This window comes from Canis aureus, chromosome 23 (assembly GCF_053574225.1).
Source record: "Canis aureus isolate CA01 chromosome 23, VMU_Caureus_v.1.0, whole genome shotgun sequence".
NCBI lineage: Eukaryota > Metazoa > Chordata > Mammalia > Carnivora > Canidae > Canis > Canis aureus.
In genome coordinates, this window is record NC_135633.1 from 49,217,587 (window position 1) to 49,243,369 (window position 25,783).

The 25,783-nt window shown below is 33.9% G+C and overlaps 1 long non-coding RNA gene across 1 annotated transcript in view; it reads left to right on the forward strand.

Annotated features, from left to right (window-relative positions):
• Positions 1-24,465, forward strand: part of LOC144295517 (uncharacterized) — a 59,029-nt gene extending 34,564 nt beyond the window's left edge. Inside the window, exons 2-4 of the long non-coding RNA XR_013362646.1 lie at positions 21,670-21,785; positions 23,768-23,856; positions 24,112-24,465. This is a non-coding gene — a long non-coding RNA (uncharacterized LOC144295517). The remainder of the gene's footprint in view (positions 1-21,669; positions 21,786-23,767; positions 23,857-24,111) is intronic.
• The last annotated feature ends 1,318 nt before the right edge of the window (positions 24,466-25,783 follow it).

Sequence of the window (25,783 nt, forward strand, 5' to 3'; positions counted from 1 at the left end):
CTAGAAGTGAAGTAGATCATTATTAACACCATGTGTTATATGCAATAATAAAATTATGTTCACAGACCTGAATACACATCTCAGCATTAACTTTTAGATGCTATATAATTTGTAAAAATTACTTTATCCTTTGACTCTGCTTCCCTATCTAAAAGTGAGAATAATGAATTTATATGGTATTTGTAAAGATTATAGAATGTGATGGAATATATAAAAACCAGACACATAAAAGCTTTTCAACAAAAGGGGCAGTTTTATAGTTTTTCTTAAAATATACAGCACAACAGAGGTAATTACTGTCTAGAGCAGTAATATTCCTTAAATACATATTAGATTTATCTGAAAAGCTGGGATCCCTGGGTGGCGTAGCGGTTTAGCGCCTGCCTTTGGCCCAGGGCGCGATCCTGGAGACCCAGTATCGAATCCCACGTCGGGCTCCTGGTGCATGGAGCCTGCTTCTCCCTCTGCCTGTGTCTCTGCCTCTCTCTCTCTCACTGTGTGCCTATCATAAGTAAATAAAAATTAAAAAAAAAAAAAGAATTAGATTTATCTGAAAAGCTTAAAAAATAATGCCTGGAGCCTACCCTCGTTTGTATGCAGTAGAGCCAAAGCATTGGTGTCTTTAAAGATTACCAATTTCTTTCGGCATAAAAGCAAGGTTAAAATCTCTCTAGTAAGATGAAAAGTTAAGTAGACACATATGGTCAATATTAATTTGTTGTCTTTCTCAGAGTTTCTTTCCTTTTTAAAAATATATAACTCAACAAACTACATTGTTTGAAGACAGAAAAATCATATTTTCTACAGTGAAATACATTGCTATTACATTTTAACAATCATTCATTTTACAGCAAACAAGAACATAGATGCTATATAAGTAATTGTTTTTTCCATGGTAGAGACGAACAAAAATAATCCATATAAATATAACGTCTAGGTGTACAGTAGCTGAGTAAAACAGGGGAATCACTTTGAACTGCAATATGTATTTTGAACTAAAACCAGAGATCTAGGTTATGCTTCACGTGTACCCTTAATTTAAAAATCTCTCAGAATGCTTTATTAATATAGGTACACTAATGAGAAAAAAAATTTACCTGAAAGTCTACAGTGACACAAAAATAATACAGAATATTGCAAAGAAGAGTTGAGGACATAAATATACACCTTGAATACTCATTCACAAACTAAAAACACTACTATATAGTTTGTTAAAGAGGAAGAAACAGCACTGTTGACAAAAGCACAACTTACAAATTAATGTAGCAGTTTGGGAAGTCACATTAAAATTTAATTTTGCAGATAATGATAACATGATTGATGAGACTCCAATTCCATTGTTTCTTCTTCTTCTTCTTCTTCTTCTTCTTCTTCTTCTTCTTCTTCTTCTTCTTCTTCTTCTTCTTCTTCTTCTTTCTTCCTCCTCCTCCTCCTCCTCCTCCTCTTCCTTTTCCTCCTCCTCCCTCTCCTCCTCCTCTTTTCTTCTTCTTTTTCTTCTTCTTTTTCTTCTTCTTCTTCGTCTTCATCTTCCTCTTTGTCTTCATCTTCATCTTCTAATATACCACTAAAAACTGTAAAGCATATACCTGCACTCTATAGTTGGCATTTTTATACAAACCCACTGCATCATCCATGCAACCGTTTCACGTTTGCTTCTAGTCATCATTAATACAAGGCGAATGAACAAGCTATTTAGAGTATGAAAGTATTTACCCTGAAGTATTTACATCAGAATATAATCTCCTGGCCTCATGGAAACCATGACAGAAAAGAACACCATATATTATTCTTTTCTTTCATTAGTTAATTGATTTGGATTTTTTTTTAAATTTTTATTTATTTATGATAGTCACAGAGTGAGAAAGAGAGAGAGGCAGAGACATAGGCAGAGGGAGAAGCAGGCTCCATGCACCGGGAGCCCGACGTGGGATTCGATCCTGGGTCTCCAGGATTGCGCCCTGGGCCAAAGGCAGGCGCCAAACCGCTGCGCCACCCAGGGATCCCTGATTTGGAATTTAAATCAACAAATGTACTTAGCATTTATTATATATAAAGCACTGTGATAACAATGATATTGTTCTTAAATATTTATTGAAAACCTCTTAAAATGTTAATTTGTATTTTGTATATAAAGTACATTAATGTCTATGTATTTATAAACTTATACAATTTATATATTTAAAGTTTTACATATATCTAAAACATCTTAAATACACAAACAACATCTCATTTAGCATTAAGTATTTTTTTAAAGATTTTATTCATTTATTCATGAGAGACACACACACACAGAGAGAGAGAGAGGCACAGAGACACAGGCAGAGGGGGAAGCAGGCTCCATGCAGGGAACCTGATGCGGGACTCCATCCTGGGACTCCAGGATCACGCTGTGGGCCAAAGACAGGTGCTAAACCACTGAGCCACCCAGGGATCCCAGTATTAAGAATTTATTGAAGTCCTGGTATATCCAAAGCATTATCCTAGTTTCCTAGATACTGTGTCTTTTGCTATTTTTGACATTTTATTTTTGTTTTGTTACCTTTCACTTCTTACCTAAATTATGAGAGTAGCCACCAAAAAGGGAAATATTAATTTAAATAAAGGTGAAGTAAGTATACATTAAACATTTTACAGGAATAAAATTGTTTGGATATGTAGAGAAGAGCAAATGTAGAAGCCACATAATTCTTAAATTTGTGAATCAATTTATAAAGTAATGGCAAGTAGTTTTTACTATTATTATTATTATTATTTTATTATTATTATTTATATGAAGAAATGCTATACACACTTGTGAAGGGACAAAATATATAAAGTGAAGTAGTGAATATGCATATTATATCTAATTCAATTTAAGTGTAGTGAAGGAAAAAGATAGGAAAATAATTATGAATGGAAGTAATAAATACCAGCATTACAAATGACATATTACAATGATGTGATAGTTTGTTTATTTAATTGTAATTTAAATAAAGGAGGGAGTAGGGTGAAACTTAAAAGAGAAACATTTTCAAGACCATTTAGATATGACTTACAATTCAGTGGCTGACACTTGAAACTCTGTAGCTTTGGACAGTTTTTGAAATCCTCAGGTCTCGAGGTTAATTACACAATGATGATCAAGTCCCATCTATTTCATAACATTGTGAGGATTAAAGCATGCAAGTGTTTGGACTATAGTATATGGTAAATAAACTATTATGGATAATGATACAATAGAATAATAAATAGAGGTAAATTTAAAGCTAATAAATATAAAGAAAATAAGGGAAAATGTTACAAATAGTTAAGTATTCATAACTTAAAATACTGAAAGTATCAGTTTATTGCCTTGGAACTCCTAAAGTGTGAAGTCTTGAAGTTTAGGAAGTCCAATTAAAGAAGATAAATAATGATTATAACAAAGGAGTTGGATTGAAGATAGCATTATTTAAATCCCCATCTTAATGAAACACTCATGAATAGAAGTTAACCAATATTAACACATTTGCACTACTTTTACATATTTTAAGATGAACTGAAATTTTAAAATATTTTGCAAGACTGTATTTTCACTCTCTTCCACTTTGCATATGCTATTGTTAAAAAAACAAAACAAAACATTGTTTACTAAGGAACAGAACACTGAAAGTTAAAAACATGATTTTTGGTAAAATGAACAGTATATGTATTTTTTCTGTCTTCAACCTTGACAATAATTAATGCTCATAGCTGGAGTAGAAAAAGTTATTTTTCAGTGGAACCATTATTGATTTTTCTAGGGGATTCAGAGTGTTATTTTCAAGGGCTCATTGTCTTTTTTTTTTCCAAAAATCATACATAGATATATTCTAAATTTATGTTCCTTAACCTCTGTTTCTCTTTTACTGTTTAATGATTATTTGGTAACTCAGGTTGAAGTTCATGTCAGTGAGAAAACTACTCTTCAGATTTACATTGCAGCTACTTTTAACAATGTGTGACTCCAGAGTAGTACCAAACTAAATAATAGTATTTGCACTTGAAGATTTTTTAATATAGTACAAAAATAGTGTTTTATTGAAATAATAGATCACATTTGTGTCTCATTTTTTAAAATTTATTCATGAGAGAAACAGAGAGAGAGAGAGAGAGGCAGAGACACAGGCAGAAGGAGAAGCAGGCTCCACGCAGGAAGCCCAACGTGGGACTTGATCCTGGGCCTCCAGGATTATGCCCTGGGCTGAAGGCAGCGCTAAAGTGCTGAGCCACCCGGGCTGCCCTGTGTCTTAATTTTTAAAGACTATTTGGTAGAATTGTGGTCAGTATGTTAGACCAAGACAGTTGTTTTCTAAATCTCCATTTTACACACAGAAATTGACAAAATATAACAAACACTATGTTTAAAATAAGAATCAAGAGAAAACAGAAACAAGAAAGAGAAATCTCAGGTTCTAAGCATGAAGAGGAACATGTTTGTTGCAAACAACCAAACTATTGATATATAATAAATAATATCAATCAGTGTATAATAAAGAAACTAGATTGGGAAACAGATACATAGCTCTTCTACAGTGTAGACTGGAACTAAACCTCAGAAACCTAGAAAACTGTAAAGGCTGACCCACTACAAAAGGAAAAACAAAAGGATTAAAAATATTTGGCACACTGGTATAGGGATATTCAATAGACATAGTCAACTGATCTAGGGCTGTGCATGAAATAAGAGACACCTAAGAACAAAGAGTATCCTATTACCATTTCCTATAGTATACAAAAAATCTAAGCCAATAAATCAAAACAAAACTGGAGTGGGACATGCACAATAATTCAACCTGAAAAGTAATGTATTTACTACTTCAAATTGTATTCTTACAAGATGAACATGTCTTCATTTGTGGATACAACACTTTTTCATGTTAAAAACAACAATGGCAACAACAATAACATATATAGCTTTAGAAGCCTGCACACTTGCATAAGTCATGTATGAGAACGTGTATGATAACATTTTTATTTTGATCAATGGTAACAACTAGAAGTAGTTCAAAATAAATCAAAAGTAAAATGTATATGCAAATTATCATTTATTCATCAAGAGATTACTGTGGAAAAACAAAAATATAAGCAATAATTTCAAGTAAAAACTCAGATTAATATTAAAAACATAATATTGAGGAAAAAAACCCATAATACAGAGAAAGACTACATACTATGAGAATCTAATTATATAAAGCTTTTTTTAATGGCAAAAGTAAATAATAGAGATTTATAATTGTGGGATACAATAGGGATGCATAGTTATGAGGTAAATTTTAAAGGGAATAAAGAAAATGGTTGCCACACAAGTGAGCTTGTGGTAACTCAGGAGAAAAAGATGTCTCGATTGGGTTTGTAATAAAAAAATAAATATGAAAGGAAGTAACCTAGAGCTTATAAAGAGCAATGATGAAGCTTCTAAATAGGCATAATTTTACTGATTTCTTCTGCTGAGTACTACCAAAAGTCCTGAACATTATATAAGAAAAAAAATATAAGAAGATTCTTCAAAGGTGGAAAAAAGAAAGTATAGATGCTAGAGACATGGGGATGGGAGGAAAAGAAACAGATCACTGGGATGCCTGGGTAGCTCAGCGGTTGGGATGCCTGGGTAGCTCAGTGGTTGAGCATCTGCCTTTGGCTCAGGGTCCTGAGATCAAGTCCCATATTGGGCTCACTGCATGGACCCTGCTTCTTCTCCCTCTTCCTACATCTCTGCCTCTCTCTGTGTGTCTCTTGTGAATAAATAAATATATATTTTTTAAAAAGCAGATTACTTCTCTGGGTTTTATTTTTGTCTCATATATCCCAGACTTGTAGTTAAAGATATCTGCTACCTGGAAATGCCAACAAGCATAGATGAAAATATTGTCCAAAAAGAACTGTTCTCTTTAACCAAAGGAGCAGGTTACAAAAGGAGCTTGGCAGATCAGAAAAATTTTAGACAACTACCACAGAAAAATCTCTGGCCCCATTCCCACTTACCCAGCAAGTGAAGAACTTAGACTTTTGCCCTTGTAAGGCTATAAAGAGACACTCAACCTCTGTGTGGGTGATGTTAGAGAAAGTCAGGTAGAAGCAGGAAATTTCATCCTTGTGGCTGATAACAAGCCCTTCCACCTACACTGGAGTCCCTGGATACCACGTCAGGAGACTAGACTTCTCCTCTCAGCAGCAATGAGGACCTTTCCACCTTTGATATCAATAAAAATTGAATGGGGAACTTGAACTTCTATTTATATCTGGCAGTAACAGGGTGATTCCTCCTTTTCTCTTGACAGACTATTGTCAGAGAAAGCCAGCTTAAAAAAAAAAAAGTTTAAGTAGATTCAAGAATCTCATAACATAGAAGAATATGCCCAAGTGTCAATAAAAAAAATCATTCATCATACCAAGAACCAGAAAAGATCTAAAATTGAATGAAAAAAGAAAAGAAAGAGATGTCAACATTTAGATGACAGATTATGTTAGAACCATCAAATTAATATTTTAAAGGATCAGCAATAATAATTTTCCACCAGTCCATTATGAACATGCTTAAAACAAATGAAACAAAAATAACAACAAAAGTCTCACCAAAAAATGAAAGTCTCAGATAAAAATAGAAGACATAAAGAAGAACCAACTGGGGCTAAAAACAAGAATATATGGGTCAGTCTAGTTCACTGTGAGAATAGAAGCTAGAAAAAATAATTAATGAACTGGTAGAGAAAACAATAAGAAGATAAAACAAGAAGAGAAAACCTATTAAAAAAACAAAACAAGAAGTTAACAGAGTCTGAGGAACCTTTGGCACTATAAAAAATTATCTAATATTTGTATCACTGGAGTCCCAAATGATGAAGGGAAAGAATGTCAAGGTGAAAAATACTCAAAGAAATGATGGCTTAAAAAAAAAAAAAAAAAGACAAAACTATCACGAGACAGAAATGTACAAATGAAAAAAAACTGAGAAAATCCTAATCTGAATAAACCTTATGAAACCCAAACCAAGAAACAGCATAATCAAATGTGTGTGTATGTTTGTGTTGTGTGTTTCTAAACAACAACAACAAAAAAGCATCCTGAAAACAAGAGACCTATGAGACCTTAGGAGAAAAATAATTTGGAAGACAGTGGATTTCTTACCAGAGATCATGGAACTCAGAAGTGGCACAATATCTTTCAAGTGCTAAAGGAAAAGAATTGTCAAGCAGAACTGATTTATTTTCTACAAAAAATATACTTCATCAGTGAAGGAGAAATTAAAACATTCTAGGTGAAGGAAAACAGACATAGGAAAACTTTTTATCACTTCCTGTTTGGAAAATTTTCCTTAGCCTACCTTTTAGCAAGGTCAGTTTATTTTGGGAAACCAGAAAGAAAAAAGAATACAATAAGCAAAACTGTCGATAAAATACAATAGGTTTTCTTTTTCAATTTCCTAATTTGTGTTTTTGAATAGTGAATTTATATTTTTATAGTTGGAGCAAAAAATGCAGCACTGTGTGAGGTGGTTTTATACAGAGAGGAAATATTTTAAAATTATATTATAAATGTGGTAAGGTAAAAGTATGTAGAAAAAGGTAAGGATTTTATAGTTCACTCAAATTGGTAAAGTGATGATGTTAGTAGACTGTGATAAGTTTTGTGTATATAATGAAATATTCAGAATAACCATTAAATATATATAATAAGAGATACACTAAAAGAAGTTAGATAAATTAAGATGGAATTCTAAAAAAAGTTCACATATGAAAGTAGATGAAAACAATCACAGTAAAAAATCAGAAAAAATATAAAATGACGGGCCTAATCTTCATATCAAAAATTGCATTAAATACAAATAGTATAGCTACACTAATTAATAGGTAGGTAGGAGTTCCGATACGCCTGGGTGGCTGCGGAATTTGAGCGTCTGCCTTTGGCTCAGGGCGTCATCCCGGGGTCCCAGGATCAAGTGCCGCATCAGGCTCCCTGCGAGGAGCCTGCTTCTCTCTCTGCCTGTGTCTCTGCCTCATTCTCTGCCTCTAATAAATAAATAAATAAATAAATAAATAAATAAATAAAATATTTAAAAAATAATAGACAGGAATTAGTAGAATATTTTTTAAATGACCCAGTTAGTAGCTGGAGCACCTAGGTGGTTCATAGGTCATAATCCCAGGGTCCTGTGACCCAGCTCCAGTCCTGTTCCCTACTTGTTGGGATGTCTGCTTCTCCTTTTTCCCCTTCCAGCACTCATGCTCTGTCTCTCAAATAAATAAATAAAATCTTTAACAAATAAACAAATAAACAAATGACCCAATTATATGCTCTATACAAAATACTAATTTCAATGATAAATTATAGGCACTTCATAGTTTACAACAGAAAAATATATCATGCAAATATTAATCAAATGAAAGTAGGAATGGCTACATTAATACCAAAAAAAAAAAAGACTTTACTTAATACCAAAAAAAAAAGATTTACTTTATTACAAAAAGTAATAATAATGAGATAGAGAAAAACATTGTATAATGTTAAAAGGGTCAGCCTTGCCAGAAGACATAGAACTTCTAAAAATGTATGAACCAACCAATGCAACTGCAAAATGTATGAAGTAAAAGCTGATGGCACTAAAGGAAGAAATAGATACTTTTACAATTGGGGATATCAAGACTCTTCTCTCAATAACTGATAAAACAAATGGAAAATTTGCAAATCTATTGAATAATTCAATATTACAATCAACCAATAGAATAAAATAGACCTTTATAGAACTCTCCACCTAGCCAACAGTAGAACACATATTTGTAGCACATATAATTGACAGATAATCTGGATATAGAAAATGTAAAGAATGCCTATGAAGGGCAAAAATTAAAAATGGACAGACATGATCAGCTTCCTCTGCAGTGAGATGTTATTTCATATTTGATAGATCCTTCTTGTTTTTTTAAAGCAAGAGTGCCATGTTTAGCAAAAATGTGGAACAAAGAATCACTTTTAAGTATAAGAATTCTAGAGGTACCATTTATTGAGTGTGAACAGAGGATGGAGTTGAAAGAAGACTGGAAAAGAGAGGTCGTGGTCAAATCACAAATGGCTTTAAATTATACTGGATTATATCCAAAGGCAATAAGAGGCAATGTGAGTATTTTAAGTAGGAAAATGGCATATTAGTTTTATGTTTGTAAAGAAAACAGGAGATGACTTAAAGGATAAATTAGACAAGGGCGGGAGAGGAGGCCAATGGTCAGCATTATAGTAAACAGGAGATATTTAAAAATGGAGAATAAGTTGTTATTACAAAAGCAATATTATTTTTAACACTTAAAGTTTTGAAACAGTTATAAAAATTTTATTACTAATTATAAATTTACATTACTATGTAAAAGGAGTAATGAAAAATCCCTAAAGCAATTTTAATCATGCTTATTTTCCAAAAATAAATTATTTGATTAGGACCTTGTTACTAATTTAATAATCTTCAATTGATGACTTATGGCCTAAAGGATTCTCTACCCAAGTACATAAAACACCAATTGTGAAATTAGTAATAACTTGATGATCAAGCAACAATTGTCTAAATTATAACATATAATAAATTTCCTAGATTAAGCCTATTATACTTTACATTATTTGTAAATTTTATTTTGAAACTATGAGTCATCTGCTTTAAACTATAAATCTTTTTAAGATGAATCCCCCCTCCAGATAGAATCTATGAATATAGGAGATAATATGAGAATTGGCTCCTTCTATTTTTATGAATAATAAAATTCAAAGTTAATTCCTTTAATTACCCAATATCCATGTGCTTTTCTTGTTCATGGAATCCTATTTGATGATAAGATTTTAGCAATATTTTAGAGGCTGCATGAAAAAAATAACTGAATAAAGCAGCAAAGAGAGCAAACAATGAGGAATTCTTATCTCCATATTCCTATTTTTCCATGTCACCGTGTTAAGCATTTCGCCATCCTAAGCAGTTTGGTGTAGTTCTTTCTCTGCCTTATCATTTGACAAGCACGAGATGACTGTTACAGTTAGAGAAAACACATTTTCACTGACTGTGTTCAAAGCGTGGGTAAGCATGAGGAGGAACAAAAAAAGCATTCTCCTGCCATTCTTGTCTGCATTAGGGAAGAAAAGCATCTCTAAAGTTTTTGAGGCAGACTTTATTTACGTGTCATTGTCCATCCCTTGACCAATCTCTAGTGGAGGCATAAGGTCCATGATTGACTGAGGTTAATCATGATGTATCCCTTGACGCTGAACACCTACTTCTCAAACAAAATGAAAAGCATTTAGTTATCTACAATAGAAATGATATTGGCATGGAACAGGGAGGTTAACTAACATGTCCCAAAGGCCCATCTGTGTTACTTACTGTGCTATAAACTTTCTGTAGATTAAAGAGGGCAAATCTGGTACTTAAAAAAATTAGTATTGCTGCTATATATTGCTTCTTCTATTATCTTTAAGTGTTAACACCTTAACAATTCTGATATATTTAAATGTTCAAATGTTAATATTTTTAAAAACCTGAATTTAATAAACACAACATTTGTAAAGGGATGTTGAAAGAGCAGCAATATTTCAAAAGTTTCTGCATCTTAAATTAATTTAATCATTGTTTTAGAATTCATAGGTATTTGCAAGATATGAATTCAGGTACAGGTAAAAATTTTCAAGAAAATATGCCTAAGAGATGCATATTTATTGAGAACCAAATTTTCAAAATCTAAATTTCAGTACAAAGTTGTATAATGAAAAATAAATTTGAGGATAATATCATGAACTTAGGTGAAACAACCCTGACTAAAGCTTTTTTGTGTGTCCTATTTCTTCTTTCCTTTCTGATCTTTAGCTGTAGAGAATTTTATTCCTTTGTATTCCATAGCTCATAGCACTCTGTATTCATATGTCCACTGAAAGTTATCCCTTTTGTATTTTATTTACTTAGTTTTATACTGTTCCATTTCATTTTATTGCGTTTTAATTTCCCTTTTCTTCTGGTCTTCTTCTCTGTACTCTTCCATTCCCACATGGATCTATTCTCCTTGCCTAAGTAAATGGAAAATATGATGAAAGTGTATGAAATATAGACTGGTGTTGAGTAAAATGTGTTTTGATTTGCAGACATGATACTTAAATATGAATCATATTATTTTATTACCCTTTTGTTCTCAGCACCAATGTTTCAAGATAGAGCCATGATTCTTTATGCTTCTAAGTTGTTGCTTTTTCCTGCTCAGGAGTATTCCACTCACATTCTACTTAAGCATTCTTCATGTGATGTTCAGTTTTGAAATCTGTGATTACTCATTGTTATAAAGAGTAATGATGTGATGTGCCTTTACACAAGTAAGTTTTTTTTTTCATTTATTCTCACCACCAATATATTGTGAGATATCTTTCTAGGGGTTTAGAAGATGGAATTTAATACAGAAAATTAGGTTAACAAAACTCTTGGAAGGTCTTGAGTAATGATATAAGGAAAGACTGCTGTTACTCTCAGATTCTCTCTTGGCTTCCATGGCATCAAGAAAATGAAGATCTGAAAAAGAAGAAGAGGAGAAGGAGAAGGAGAAGGAGGAGGAGGAGGAGGAGGAGGAGGAGGAGGAGGAGGAGGAGAGAAAAAGAGCTGAGGATCTGAAACTACCTCTAATGATCATGGGTAGGTGACTCACAGAAGGACATCTCAATCTGCTGAAAAACCTCATATCTGCTGAGTCCAATACCATTGTCTATTGTCACAATAGCTGTTTCTACCTTCCAAATCTCATGCTACTGCTTCTTGTTGGAGGAAACATATATGGGACAATACAGAAGAGATTGGAGATTACAATTTATTTCCAAATATGAGTATCGAGCATATCAGGTTTCAGCATCCATAGTTTAGATAAATATTGCTTTACTGAAGTCTACAAATGGTTGGTCATCTTATATGATAATCTTAGTAAAAGCCTGAAGTTCATCTCACTATATCCTTGTCTTTTACTTGAAATGACACACATTTCTGTGTACATGAAACTAGGATCTCACAAATGTTTTTCATCTTTATTTCTCTAATTTCTAGAAGTTAAGAGTATCTATTCAAATGCTTATTAGCCACCCAGGCTTATATTTTTAACTACTCATTAATATGTATTGGTTATCTTCTCTTGGTTTTCCTAGTTATTTTTATTTAATTTAGATATTCTTAGTATTTTTTAGATATCCACCCTTGGTCATTTTGGATGTCATAAAGATCTTATCTCGTCACATTTGATTCTTAATATCAATTAACACCTATGTTATAGAAATCATCATTAATCTTAAGATTTATAACTTTCATGTCTTTAAAAAAATTACTTCCCTAGCCTTTTATATATAGACCCTCACATTTTATTGAATTAATTATGTTTACCTTTAAGGAACTTTCATTACTATGTTGCTTGATATTGTGAATTTGAATAAATATACATTAAAACTGGTTTCTTACTCTGTCCAGCAATAATATCTTTTATGTAACTGAATCAGTAGACATTGCTTATATTGTCATGGTAGAGTTTTACTGTATTTTCTGAAATTTCTGATCTTTGTTTATAAATTCATTTAAGCTTGTTTAATGCTTCTTGGCATATTTCTAAATAATAATCTAGAAACAGATATGCTGGGCTACAGATTGATCTGCTGAGCTCAAAACTGAGGGTCCTTTCTCTGCATTCTGTATGTTTCATTAATCCATAAAATAAGGAAATGCCCACCAATCTTCTTTTGTATGGAGAGGAGTAAGTTTATAAGGGAGGTATGAGCTAAAAAATAAACTCTGCCCGGGGGGACAGAGATAGAGATGTCATGTTATTTCTTGATAATGTCAATAGTAAACTACTCCTCTACTCACCACTCCTTCATAAAATACAGCATCTTGGGGCTGAAAGATTTAGTTACTGTTTAAAGTATCTGCAATCTCAGTTGTACGCTGATCAATCTTTCAGAATAGCTATGAATCTAGAATAAAATAAAATATTTCTATAAAAAAGTTGAAATAACAACCATGAATTCAGGGACAGAAGTAAAGTTGAAATAGTGTTTTTTTATTTTATTTTATATTATATTTTAGAATTCTTTAAATTGCTTTTACAACAGAGAAGAAAAAATATATGTATTTTCTACCCTTTCCACCTCTCCACCCTATTCACTACAGATATTATCTCTGTAATGAAATCATCTGGTATTTGTCTTTCTCTGACTGACTTATTTCACTTCTACTGTCTAGCTCCAACCACGTCACAGCAAATGGCAAGATTTCAATCTCTTAGTGGCTAAACAATATTCCATTGTATATATACACCACATCTTCTTTATCCATTCATCTATTGATGGACACTTGGGCTGCTTCCATAATTTGGTTATTGTAAATAATGCTGCAATAAACATTGGGGCGCATGTATCCCTTTGAATTAGTGTTTTTGTATCCTTTGGGTAAATACCTAGTAGTGTGAATATTGGATCATTGGGTAATACTATTTTTAACTTTTTGAGGAATCTCCATATTGTTTTCCATAGTGGCTGCAAAGCACACAGCACTTCTACTTCATGATATTTTCAAGATCTTTATTAATAAAAAATAAATGCATGAAAATAATTAATTAAAAACCTTAAAAATCACAGTGATTTTAAGAGTATGATATAGAGACATGGTACCTATGGCAGAGTAAGCATGTTTTTGTCCTTTGAAAATGTATAAAATGAAATGTTGCAAAACAAACTTTCCCCAAAGTATACATAACTCAGAAAATATTAATAAGCTCATCACTGTGCCAATCTGATACCAAATCACTAAGTTTATTTAGTGCTTATAATATAGTGTTATATTGATTTAATGATGCTATTAGTGATATTTGCAGTGATTGGACTGGCATAAACAATTAGTACTTAGGATACTGTTTCTCGATAGAAAAAAACACGCAATTCTACTAATTGCCTCTATTTCTGCTTTTATTGACTGCACACTTTGTACATGCTAATAATCTTATTATCAGCTGTTGCTGAGTTAATTAAAAGTCATGTCTACAAGCTTAAATCAAAATAAAAATACTGCTCAGCTTTTTATATATTAAATACAAATTTTGGAGACCATATTTAAATATTCATCTTCAGAAAATGCAAGAGAATTAAAAGATGCATATGCCAGATTAATTTATGACAAGCTCAAAAGTTGTAAAAATACATTTGCATTCATATCATAATAGTTAAGAATCATACCAGTCCTTTGGTTAGTAAAAATCTGCTAAGATTTCAGAAAAGCATTGTTCATTCTTTGAATAAAGGAATGTATCCCAAAAAGACTTTCTGTTTGCCTTTTTTTCTGAAAACAGCTGCTACATTTTCATTTGTTCTTCAAGTCTCAAAATTAACCTGAAATACATTTTCTTTTTTGTTGGTATTTTACTATTTCAGATTCTAATAAATAATTTCTAAGTAAATGGTACAGACTGAGTGGAGAACTCTTGCTTTTCTTTTGTTCATTCCTTAGAGAGGAATTATATAAGACATCATATGTGTATCTAGGAACAGTGACTTGAATTTTTATCCTTTATTATTATAATCCATAATTAGTGACAATGTTCATATACTGGATGTTATTTTATAATTATGAATGTCACAATGTATTTCAGTTACTTTCATTTGTGTTATTCATAAAGAAATAAAGATATTAGGTATTCACTAATCTTAACTGAAAATTTTAAAATTTTATTTATTTATTCATGAGAGACACACACACACACACAGAGAGAGAGAGAGAGAGAGAGAGAGGCAGAGACATAGGCAGAGGAGGGAGAAGCAGGCTCCATGCAGGGGGCCCAATGTGGGACTCCATCCCGGGACTCTAGGATCACACCCTGGGCGGAAGGCAGACAGTCAACTCAACCCTTGAGCCACCCCCGCATCCCTTAACTGTTTTTTTTTTTTTTTTTTTTTTTTTTTTTTTTTTTTTAAGGAGAATCACTTAATTGGGACCAATCTAAATGAGCAAGTTTTCCAATGCTTTTAATTTATTCCGTAAGCATAGAAGCTATTTACATTTTTTCAATTGGGAATTGATATGTTATATTACTATAAAATATTGCACACATTGCAGTACTCTCCATGTTATTGTGTGCTTTTTGTTTAAGAATAAAATAGTTCTGGGACACCTGGGTGACTCAGCGGTTGGGTGCCTGCCTTCAGCTCAGGTTGTGATCCCGGGATCCGGGATCGAGTCCCACAACGGGTTCCCTGTAAGACACCTGTTTCTCCCTCTGCCTATGTCTCTGCCTCTCTACCTTGTTCTCTCAGTCTGTGTCTATCATTAATAAATAAATAAATAAAATCTTAAAAAATAAGAATAAATTGTCCTTAAAATTCAAGAGTAAAATGTTATTATACATGTATATGGGTATATACAAAATATTTATATCTAAATTATATACGGATTAGATACCAGTGATTGAATTCCTAAAATCTAATTTTCTTTCTAACAACAATAGCAACTACAGCAGAAAAGAATAAGATTATATGAGAAATATCTCTGCAGGAAAAAAAATAATATTGACAAACAAAAACCTTAACTAAAACAAAAACAAATTAGGACTATTGTCTTCAAATTAAATTCAGCCAAATAAGGAAAGTTATACCAGGTGAAACTTTTTAAAATCTTTCTCTATGCTTGTATTTCACTAAAACAAACATCTTCTTGATTCCTTATCCTAGAAGTCTCTGGATGTACCTTGCCACATTTCTAGTCTCTATTTTTATGATTCATGGATACAAATATCATAATAGTTCCCTAACTGATTTCACTGATTCAAGAATATTCATCTACAGAATTATCTTCTCCTGATCAAACCTTTTCAATGATTCCAGTTCCTTAAGATGATATGTAAGTATTTTCCTAATGGAACTGCTACTAACCCCGACATCTCCTGCTCTGTACTTTCTAGGGGTTGCAGGATCTATCCATACTCATGAATTTTAATGAATTTCTGCAAAACATGAAACAGCACACTGTGCTGCTGTCACAGGGCTATACAGGTATAGATATTGATATAAATATCAATATAGATGTCATATAAATACAGACAGATACTGAAAGATATGGATATGTGTATAGATATAGATATAGGTGTTGAAAGGAAGCAGACACGCACATGAGAAAATGCTCCGCATCACTTGCCATCGGGGAAATACAAATCAAAACCACAATGAGATCCCACCTCACACCAGTGAGAATGGGAAAATTAAGAAGGCAGGAAACCACAAATGTTGGAGAGGATGCGGAGAAAAGGGAACCCTCTTACACTGTTGGTGGGAATGTGAACTGGTGCAGCCACTCTGGAAAACTGTGTGGAGGTTCCTCAAAGAGTTAAAAATAGACCTGCCCTACGACCCAGCAATTGCACTGTTGGGGATTTACCCCAAAGATACAGATGCAGTGAAACGCCGGGACACCTGCACCCCGATGTTTCTAGCAGCAATGTCCGCAATAGCCAAACTGTGGAAGGAGCCTCGGTGTCCATCGAAAGATGAATGGATAAAGAAGATGTGGTCTCTGTATACAATGGAATATTCCTCAGCCATTAGAAATGACAAATACCCACCAGTTGCTTCGACGTGGATGGAACTGGAGGGTATTATGCTGAGTGAAATGAGTCAATTGGAGAAGGACAAACATTATATGTTCTCATTCATTTGGGGAATATGAATAATAGTGAAAAGGAATAGAAGGGAAGGGAGAAGAAATGGGTAGGAAATATCAGAAAGGGAGACAGAACATAAAGACTCCTAACTCTGGGAAACGAACTAGGGGTGGTGGAAGGGGAGGAGGGCAGGGAGTGGGGGTGAATGGGTGACGGGGCACTGAAGGGGGCACTTGACGGGATGAGCACTGGGTGTTATTCTGTATGTTGGCAAATTGAACACCAATAAAAATAAATTTATTATTAAAAAAATAAAAAAGAAAAAAAGAAAGGAAGCAGAATTTTGGATGCAAAATATGTATCTTTGGCATAAAGATTATCCTGACCTGGGTATTTTTAAGAAATTGTAGACACAGCAGAAGTTCTGGAAACTGAGCAGAAGTTACCCTTTTGCAAAACATTTACATTTATAGGGACGTCTCTATTTGTAAGAGTGCCTCTCTCACCAGGAAGAGGAGGATATCCAATTCTCTGAAAACTGTTATCAATGGTGAAGACATGGACTTCAATCTGCTTCACCATTTTACTCTAGTTTACTGTGTTTTTCCTCCTATAAGTTACCTTCTTTTGCCTTTAGCAGAAAATGGTATTTCATGTGATGGCTTCAACCATTTTGGGGAGTTACTCAGTTTTCCTAGGTATTTCCAAAGTGTACAGGAGATATATAGGTTATCAAATTTCTGTTTTTTTCCCCCTCTTAATCTGTCCTTTTATTACACGGTGTCTCAGCCAAAACCTAGAAGGGTAGAGAGAGAATGATTTTTCCTCCTTCACAATATGTGGATGTGGATATAGATATAGTTGTAGACATAGATGTTTTTAATCACCTCTGGCCAATTCTCCCACTCACTCTTCTCAACCGTTTCAGATGCATGTCCTTGGTGAAGGACTCCCATCAAGACACAGAGACATGTTCTCTCATGCTTTTCTACAGAATCCTGGATATATCTCTGTTAAAGCACTATGGACATTGCATTTGTAACCTAGGTTCCTTGGCAACTACAGGCTCCTTGGGAGTAGAGATGGTACCCCTTGGTATACTACACAGTGTCACATACTCAGCAATGAAAACATTTATTAAAACAATGCGTAAATAAAAACAATTACAATTTGTATTTATTATCACATCAATCTACCAGGTGAAGAGAAAGAAATTTAATTTTAAATACACTTATATAGGTAGCAGTAGCACAAAACAACTTCAAATTAGGAACCCTGTAAATAAAAATGCATTTCAGAACTCTTTCCTTAAAGAATACTTAACACGCAAAAAAAATCAATCCCCAAGAAGGATATAGAAAGAGTAAATATTTACTCATACAAAGTATAATTCAAGCAACACTTGGAACACTCCTCTTTCCCCTTATTTTTAATCTATTAACTAATAAGTCTGTTACATATTAAGAAGGCTTTATAAGTGAAAATTTAATTGTTGTTAAAAATCCAAATTGCTCTGAGGTTTTAACAATAACCTGTTTTGAGTTTGTTTGAACTTCTTCATATGAACTGAAGATCCTTATTTGGAAGCATGATTTTTTTTACAGGAAATAATCATAACACTGGTTTATGATGGGAGCAAACCAATGAAACTTCAAATTTAGGTATGTAGGGAAACATAAACTTGAAATAATTGGCCGTTCTACTAGAGTCAGTTCCACCCTCAGTAAGCAGGACAGTAGCCCCACTAAAAAGACAAACCCAGCTGTGGTATCAGAAAGAACGTGTCCTGATATTGTATGGCATGTTAACTGTTTTCAAAAAATATTTCTTGTGCTTCATTTAAAAAAAAAAACACTTGTGTACACAATTTACAGTAAAGATTTAGTGAGAAAATGTACAAATGTGTTTTATTCAATATAGAATATATCAAAGTCAATAATTTAGACTTTAAAAAGAAAATGCATTTCCATTCTGTCACAAAGAGCATATTTTCATTTTGAAGTAACTAACAATGAGAACAAATCAGAATAAGATATGTGTTTATATCAATCAGTATAAGAGAATCAGAGGAGTTGGAAATCTAATTCAGGTCATATGGGAATACAGGTAAAGAAAAGTAAAACAGGGAAGGAGAAATAAGCAATCCCGTGTGGTGTGGAGAAGATGAGAACACAGCAGCTTGCTCAACTTAGAGACCCATCATGTGTGCCCTCTGCTTTCCCAGGAGAACATGTTTAAGGGCAAAGACCATCCTGGAAGCAGACATGGTGGTCTAGAGTGGAAACCGCTCTACTGTTTCAATCCTCCCAATGAATTCTCCACAAATCTGGGAATCATATTCTTTTTGCCCTTATTAAGAGAGTAATTCTTTGGTCAGCAAACAAGACTTTTCCCATTATTCATCTAATATTGTAAAAGTTCTAATTTAATGATTTGTCTATTAAAGTTTTTTAAATAATAAACTTATTTTTATTGGTGTTCAATTTGCCAACATACAGAATAACACCCATTGCGCATCCGTCAAGTGCCCCCCTCAGTGCCCATCACACATTCACCCCCACTCCCTGCCCTCCTCCCCTTCCACCACCCCTAGTTCGTTTCCCAGAGTCAGGAGTCTCTAATGTTCTGTCTCCCTTTCTGATATTTCCTACCCATTTCTTCTCCCTTCCCTTCTATTCCCTTTCACTATTATTTATATTCCCCAAATGAATGAGAACATATAATGTTTGTCCTTCTCCAATTGACTCATTTCACTCAGCATAATACCCTCCAGTTCCATCCATGTCGAAGCAACTGGTGGGTATTTGTCATTTCTAATGGCTGAGTAATATTCCATTGTATACATAAACCACATCTTCTTTATCCATTCATCTTTCGATGGACACCGAGGCTCCTTCCACAGTTTGGCTATTGTGGACATTGCTGCTAGAAACATCGGGGTGCAGGTGTCCCGGCGTTTCATTGCATCTGTATCTTTGGGGTAAATCCCCAGCAGTGCAATTGCTGGGTCGTAGGGCAGGTCTATTTTTAACTCTTTGAGGAACCTCCACAAAGTTTTCCAGAGTGGCTGCACCAGTTCACATTCCCACCAACAGTGCAAGAGGGTTCCCTTTTCTCCGCATCCTCTCCAACATTTATGGTTTCTTGCCTTCTTAATTTTCCCATTCTCACTGGTGTGAGGTGGGATCTCATTGTGGTTTTGATTTGTATTTCCCAGATGGCAAGTGATGCAGAGCATTTTCTCATGTGCGTGTTGGCCATGTCTATGTCTTCCTTTGTGAGATTTCTGTTCATGTCTTTTGCCCATTTCATGATTGGATTCTTTGTTTCTTTGGTGTTGAGTTTAATAAGTTCCTTATAGATCTTGGAAACTAGCCCTTTATCTGATACGTCATTTGCAATTATCTTCTCCCATTCTGTAGGTTGTCTTTTAGTTTTGTTGACTGGGATGTCCACTCTCACCACTGCTGTTCAACATAGTACTGGAAGTCCTAGCCTCAGCAATCAGACAACAAAAAGACATTAAAGGCATTCAAATTGGCAAAGAAGAACTCAAACTCTCCCTCTTCACCGATGACATGATACTCTACATAGAAAACCCAAAAGCCTCCACCCCAAGATTGCTAGAACTCATACAGCAATTTGGCAGCATGGCAGGATACAAAATCAATACCCAGAAGTCAGTGGCATGTCTATACACTAACAATGAGACTGAAGAAAGAGAAATTAAGGAGTCAATCCCATTTACAATTGCACCCCAAAGCATAAGATACCTAGGAATAAACCTAACCAAAGAGGTAAAGGATCTATACCCTAAAAACTAAAGAACACTTCTGAAAGAAATTGAGGAAGACGCAAAGAGATGGACAAATATTCCATGCTCATGGATTGGCAGAATTAATATTGTGAAAATGTCAATGTTACCCAGGGCAATTTACACGTTTAATGCAATCCCTATCAAAATACCATGGACTTTCTTCAGAGTTAGAACAAATTATTTTAAGATTTGTGTGGAACCAGAAAAGACCCCGAATAGTCAGGGGAATTTTAAAAAAGAAAACCATAGCTGGGGGCATCACAATGCCAGATCTCAGGTTGTACTACAAAGCTGTGGTCATCAAGACAGTGTGGTTGTGGTAGTGGCACAAAAACAGACACATAGATCAATGGAACAGAATAGAGAACCCAGAAGTGGACCCTGAACTTTATGGTCAACTAATATTTGATAAAGGAGGAAAGACTATCCATTGGAAGAAAGACAGTCTCTTCAATAAATGGTGCTGGGAAAATGGGACATCCACATGCAGAAGAATGAAACTAGACCACTCTCTTGCACCAGACACAAAGATAAACTCAAAATGGATGAAAGATCTAAATGTGAGACAAGATTCCATCAAAATCCTAGAGGAGAACACAGGCAACACCCTTTATGAACCCGGCCACTGTAACTTCTTACAAGATACATCCACGAAGGCAAAAGAAACAAAAGCAAAATTGAACTATTGGGACTTCATCAAGATAAGAAGCTTTGCACATATTAAAGTTTTTAAACTTGTAGTCAAACATGCAATTTTCAGTAATACTAATAGCTCCTTATACACAAATTGTGCTGATCCCACTGTAAAATGACCATACTCCCTACCATTCCGGGCTCGTCCTTATTGTCAGCATTATCCTAAGGCTTGCTATGAGTACAGAGCACTACTGCTGTCATTTTTCAGCAAACACTGTCAATTTTTTTGTATTGTCTCATATTGTTTTCCAGTGAGTTTTTATATGATTTCTTCTGCTGCTGGTTTCTTATCAGTATTTGCTACCTACTCAGCAGCTATCATCTAGCACAAGCCTCAGCTAACATGATGCCACCCTGTTCAACCTTTTAGCTTTCCCTGGAACTTTCCAACATAGACTCCTTTTACTTTACTACAAAACTGTCAGCCCTTTGTAAGCTAATAATTAATAACCAATTAATATTTAATAATAAAGTTGCCTTATATTATAGTTTGCCAACTGAAGTAATTTATTTTCGCCTCTTTAGGAAGATCTCTTCACCAATTGAAAACTGACAACAACTTCACACAGTGTATGATTTTCTCCTTTCACGTAAAGTATGTGCATGTACGCAAATGATGTGGCACAGGAAATAATGAAAAGGTATACAAAAGTGGTGACATGTTGCTATTCTACGCCTATTAACGTTTCCATGTTAAGCGAGCCTGGGAGCCTTATGAGAAAGGTGCTATTTTTTAAAAGTTTATTTATTTATTTATTCATGAGAGACACAGAGAGAGAGAGAGACAGAGAGAGGCAGAGACACAACACAGGCAGAGGGATAAGCAGGCTCCATGCAGAGAGCCCAATATGGGATTCGATCCTGGGTCTCCAGGATTACGCCCTGGGCTGAAGGCAGGCGCTGAACAGCTGAGCCACTCGGGCTGCCCAGAAAGGTGCTATTTGCATAAAATATTGTTGTTGTATCTATACTTGCATAGCTTATAAATTAGATCTTAAAATTTCAGAGACACAAAGCAAGTGTTTACCATTGTCAGCAGCGAAGTCAGCGTAGCTATTTCAATGGGGGCCTCCTCTCTTACCATAACAGTTTCCAGCAGAGTCCTGAGCCCTTCATTATTACCAGTTAGGAGGGGCAGAGCAATGGATGGTGGTAGGTCAGATAGAAAGAATACAACCCCATTTCCGGATGCCAGACTAAGCCCCACATGGTGACAGGAAAATTAAAATTTTTTTTTTTTAATTTATGAAGAGAAAAAGCCAGATAAAAATAGGATTAATGGCAAAAAGAAAAAAAATGAACCTTAAAATATAACCTCTTCTGAACAAAACACATTTATTGTTAAGACTATGTATTTTCCTCCAAAATCACGGGTTGTTAATATGTCATTTAGCATCTTGAATCTGGTATTATCCAGGCAAAATGTTAGAATTAGAGAATATATAGTTCTACTTTTTTGAAGTATATGAAAAACGTTTTGTTAAAACCTCATATTTAAATTTACTCATCTCATACAATGCTAGACTAGTAATTTCTTAATAAATATTACTTGAATGAATCATATGTCCCAGAGAATATACAAAATGCCATAAACTGTCAATGAATAGCTTGAATACGGTATTTTATCTTGCTGTATACTTGTGCTAAAATTATTTTCCGACTCTGTATATGAGATCTGTTCTCTGCATCTGGTACCCAACACTTTGTTTTGTAATGATTTGATTGATTTACTCTAATCAAAACAGGGATTGGTTTAGTGAACTGGTTAAGAACAGTCACTGGAGGCAGAACTCTTGAATTTGAGTTTCAGCTAGACCATTAGGATAAAATGGAACAATTCATCTAAAGTATACCCATTTCAATGTCTAGTGTATATTTCATCCTCAACAACTGTTAATAGCTCTTATTTTGCCTCATAGTGCAAGATCACCTATTAAACATTTGACATTTTACAACTTGCTGATGTGTTTATTATATGTTTATGTTAAATTGTATATACAACTCTTCTTAGAGCGCCAATCGCTAATTTGGGAGTTCCTCTCTGTTCCTAAGAAAAGGAAATCCCTGGGACAGAACCTAAATGACATTCCTAATTGGAACATGAGTACCATCTACTGGTGACATTTGCTAACAACAGGCTTGTTTGTGAACAGAAAAGTGAAAATACTCTGTGTCTGCTTCACCACCGCGCAGTGTCTTGGAATGAATCTCAGATAAGCAAATGAGGTTTCCTGTAAGTACACTACTCAACCAATAAAAAATTTAAACACAGAATTTCAACAGACTTTGTAGACAATTTAGTTCCTGGTCCACAGGAAGCATACAGTCTAGCTCTCTATATAAAGACCTACATAAACTTCTTAAGCTGGGTTATAAATAAGAATTAGGAAAAAAATGAGTACAGTTGTAAATGAGACCATGGAGGACTGAAATAGAAAGATTTTACTTTGGATAGTAAAATTATTTTGAAGAAAGATTATTCTGATTTAGCAAAAAGTCAAATAAAGGTCAAATTAATGTACCTGTAAGACTAGAAAGAGATGGAAAATGATCAAAATACAATTCCTTTAAAATAAGATAACAAATTCAAACATAAGAAGTCATTTGAGATTTTTTATTCCAGGTTGAAAAGGTTGGTGTATGAAGAGAGAATACTTGGAGACATACCTGCTCATGAACAAATGAATCTTAGGTTTTGTTTCTTTACAGAAAGTAAGTATTTATGAGAAGATCTTGGTGGGAGGACACTATGGAAAATAGAAATTAGATATCTATAAAAGTAAGTCTATTAAAACTCATAGGCATCCTTATATTGACGATATATCCAGGGAAAAATGCAAGTGCTTATCTGACAAGCTACTGGATAGTAATAAATAAACTTTACTTTTAAATTAGTAAGATTTCAACTCTTACTCTTGTTTTGTAAAATTTTAGTTTAACTAATAGTGTTTTTTGTTCTTTCCTAAGGAAAAACACTTTTTGTTAGAACAAGATATCACAGAGGATGAACACCAAGAGGAGGCCAGTCATATGCTTGGCTTCCTTAGGCAAACGTTGGCTCAAACACCAAAATAGTCAAATCAGAGCTCTTCTTTCAGACCTCTTAACGCTTTGGTTGCAGATGTTATCAAGACATCCACAAAGTAGGCTATGTTCTTTAGTATTGGTTACAGAAGCAGATGTTAAATTAATTAAGTCAGTATATTTTCCAAGTCTGATTAAGATATGTTTATTTCTGCTTTCACAAAACAGCTGTGATGTAAGTACTAAAACTGGTGTTGTAAGAAACCCAAAATAAAATTAAAATCATCGTATGTTGTCCAGTTCAAGTAAAAGTTTACTTTTGGATTTTCATGTTTTAGCTATATTTACAGGGAATACAGGTTTATATTGACAGTGAAGATTAATTTCTAAGTACTTTCATGTTCACTTTTTTTAAACATATAATGTAGAGAATTAAAACATCAAAACAGAAAAATACAAATGCTGAAAGTGGCTACAATAAGCAAAGCAGGTTACTCAAGAAAACATTGTACTTGATTGGACTTGAGTATTGCTTTCTGTTTCCCTACATGCTATGGAACCATTTGTTGACATACAATGGTAGTAATGGTCTCTTACCTAGAACCTAGAACCTTGTTGGAGGCAAATGAAAGGAGAGGAAAAGGAGGGCATGATTTAGGGAGAAAAGATCTGTAACACAAATTAGAGAAAAGCTTAGAGGCAACTCAACTGCTACAGATGTGCTGCATCTGCTCACTTGCCCACTGGGGACCAGGAGATAAAGAGATTAAGACATTTACACAAAGATGGTTAGACAACAGGATCAGATAAGCAACATGACAGCTAGGTCAGGGCACTGTAACCATAGCATGGAGAAAATGATTCACTAAACCACTTAACCCACTTACAAACTATATTTTTAGTTTATTTAATGTTCAAATTATATTTTATCAAGGTAGACAATGAGCTGGTTATTTTTAAAATGTCACTAACATCCTGAAATAAAGAGAAACAGCGATTTTTTTTAATACTGACCTTTTTAAAGTAAATAGGATTGAGATTTTATAATGGGGCATGAATACCTACAACTTTAAAGGATAATTCTAAGAGCAATATTTTAAATCCCTATTTTCACATGAGAATAAAAGAAATGATTAGTTATGATGCATGTGAATAGATTTGATGGGTCCTGGGAAAACATGAGTTAGCTGGTTTCTTCTTGGCAGACCTCCTGCAAAAAAATTTTTCCTGCTTCTTACTTTCTTCACTGCTGTTTTTCTCTCTAATTTCAAATGTTCATGTGCTTATACCTAAACTCTGTGGATGTAACAAGATACAGAGGTACATGACTTATAGACCAATTTAGAAGTCTGAATCACACTCGTAAAAAATACATTCCACAATAGCAAAATTCTAAATTTTTCAGAAAGATGTCAAATTCATCTATGTACTATTGTCTATATAGTACATATATAGATGTTAACATGAAATGTATGTAATAATAATATAGAATATCTAGTTGCATATTATAAAATTAAGAATTTCAAATTATAAAATAAATGAAAATAAACATAGTTACTCATAGTCCTATTGAAATAATATATCCATGTCACCTAGTCACCCCTACATTATGACT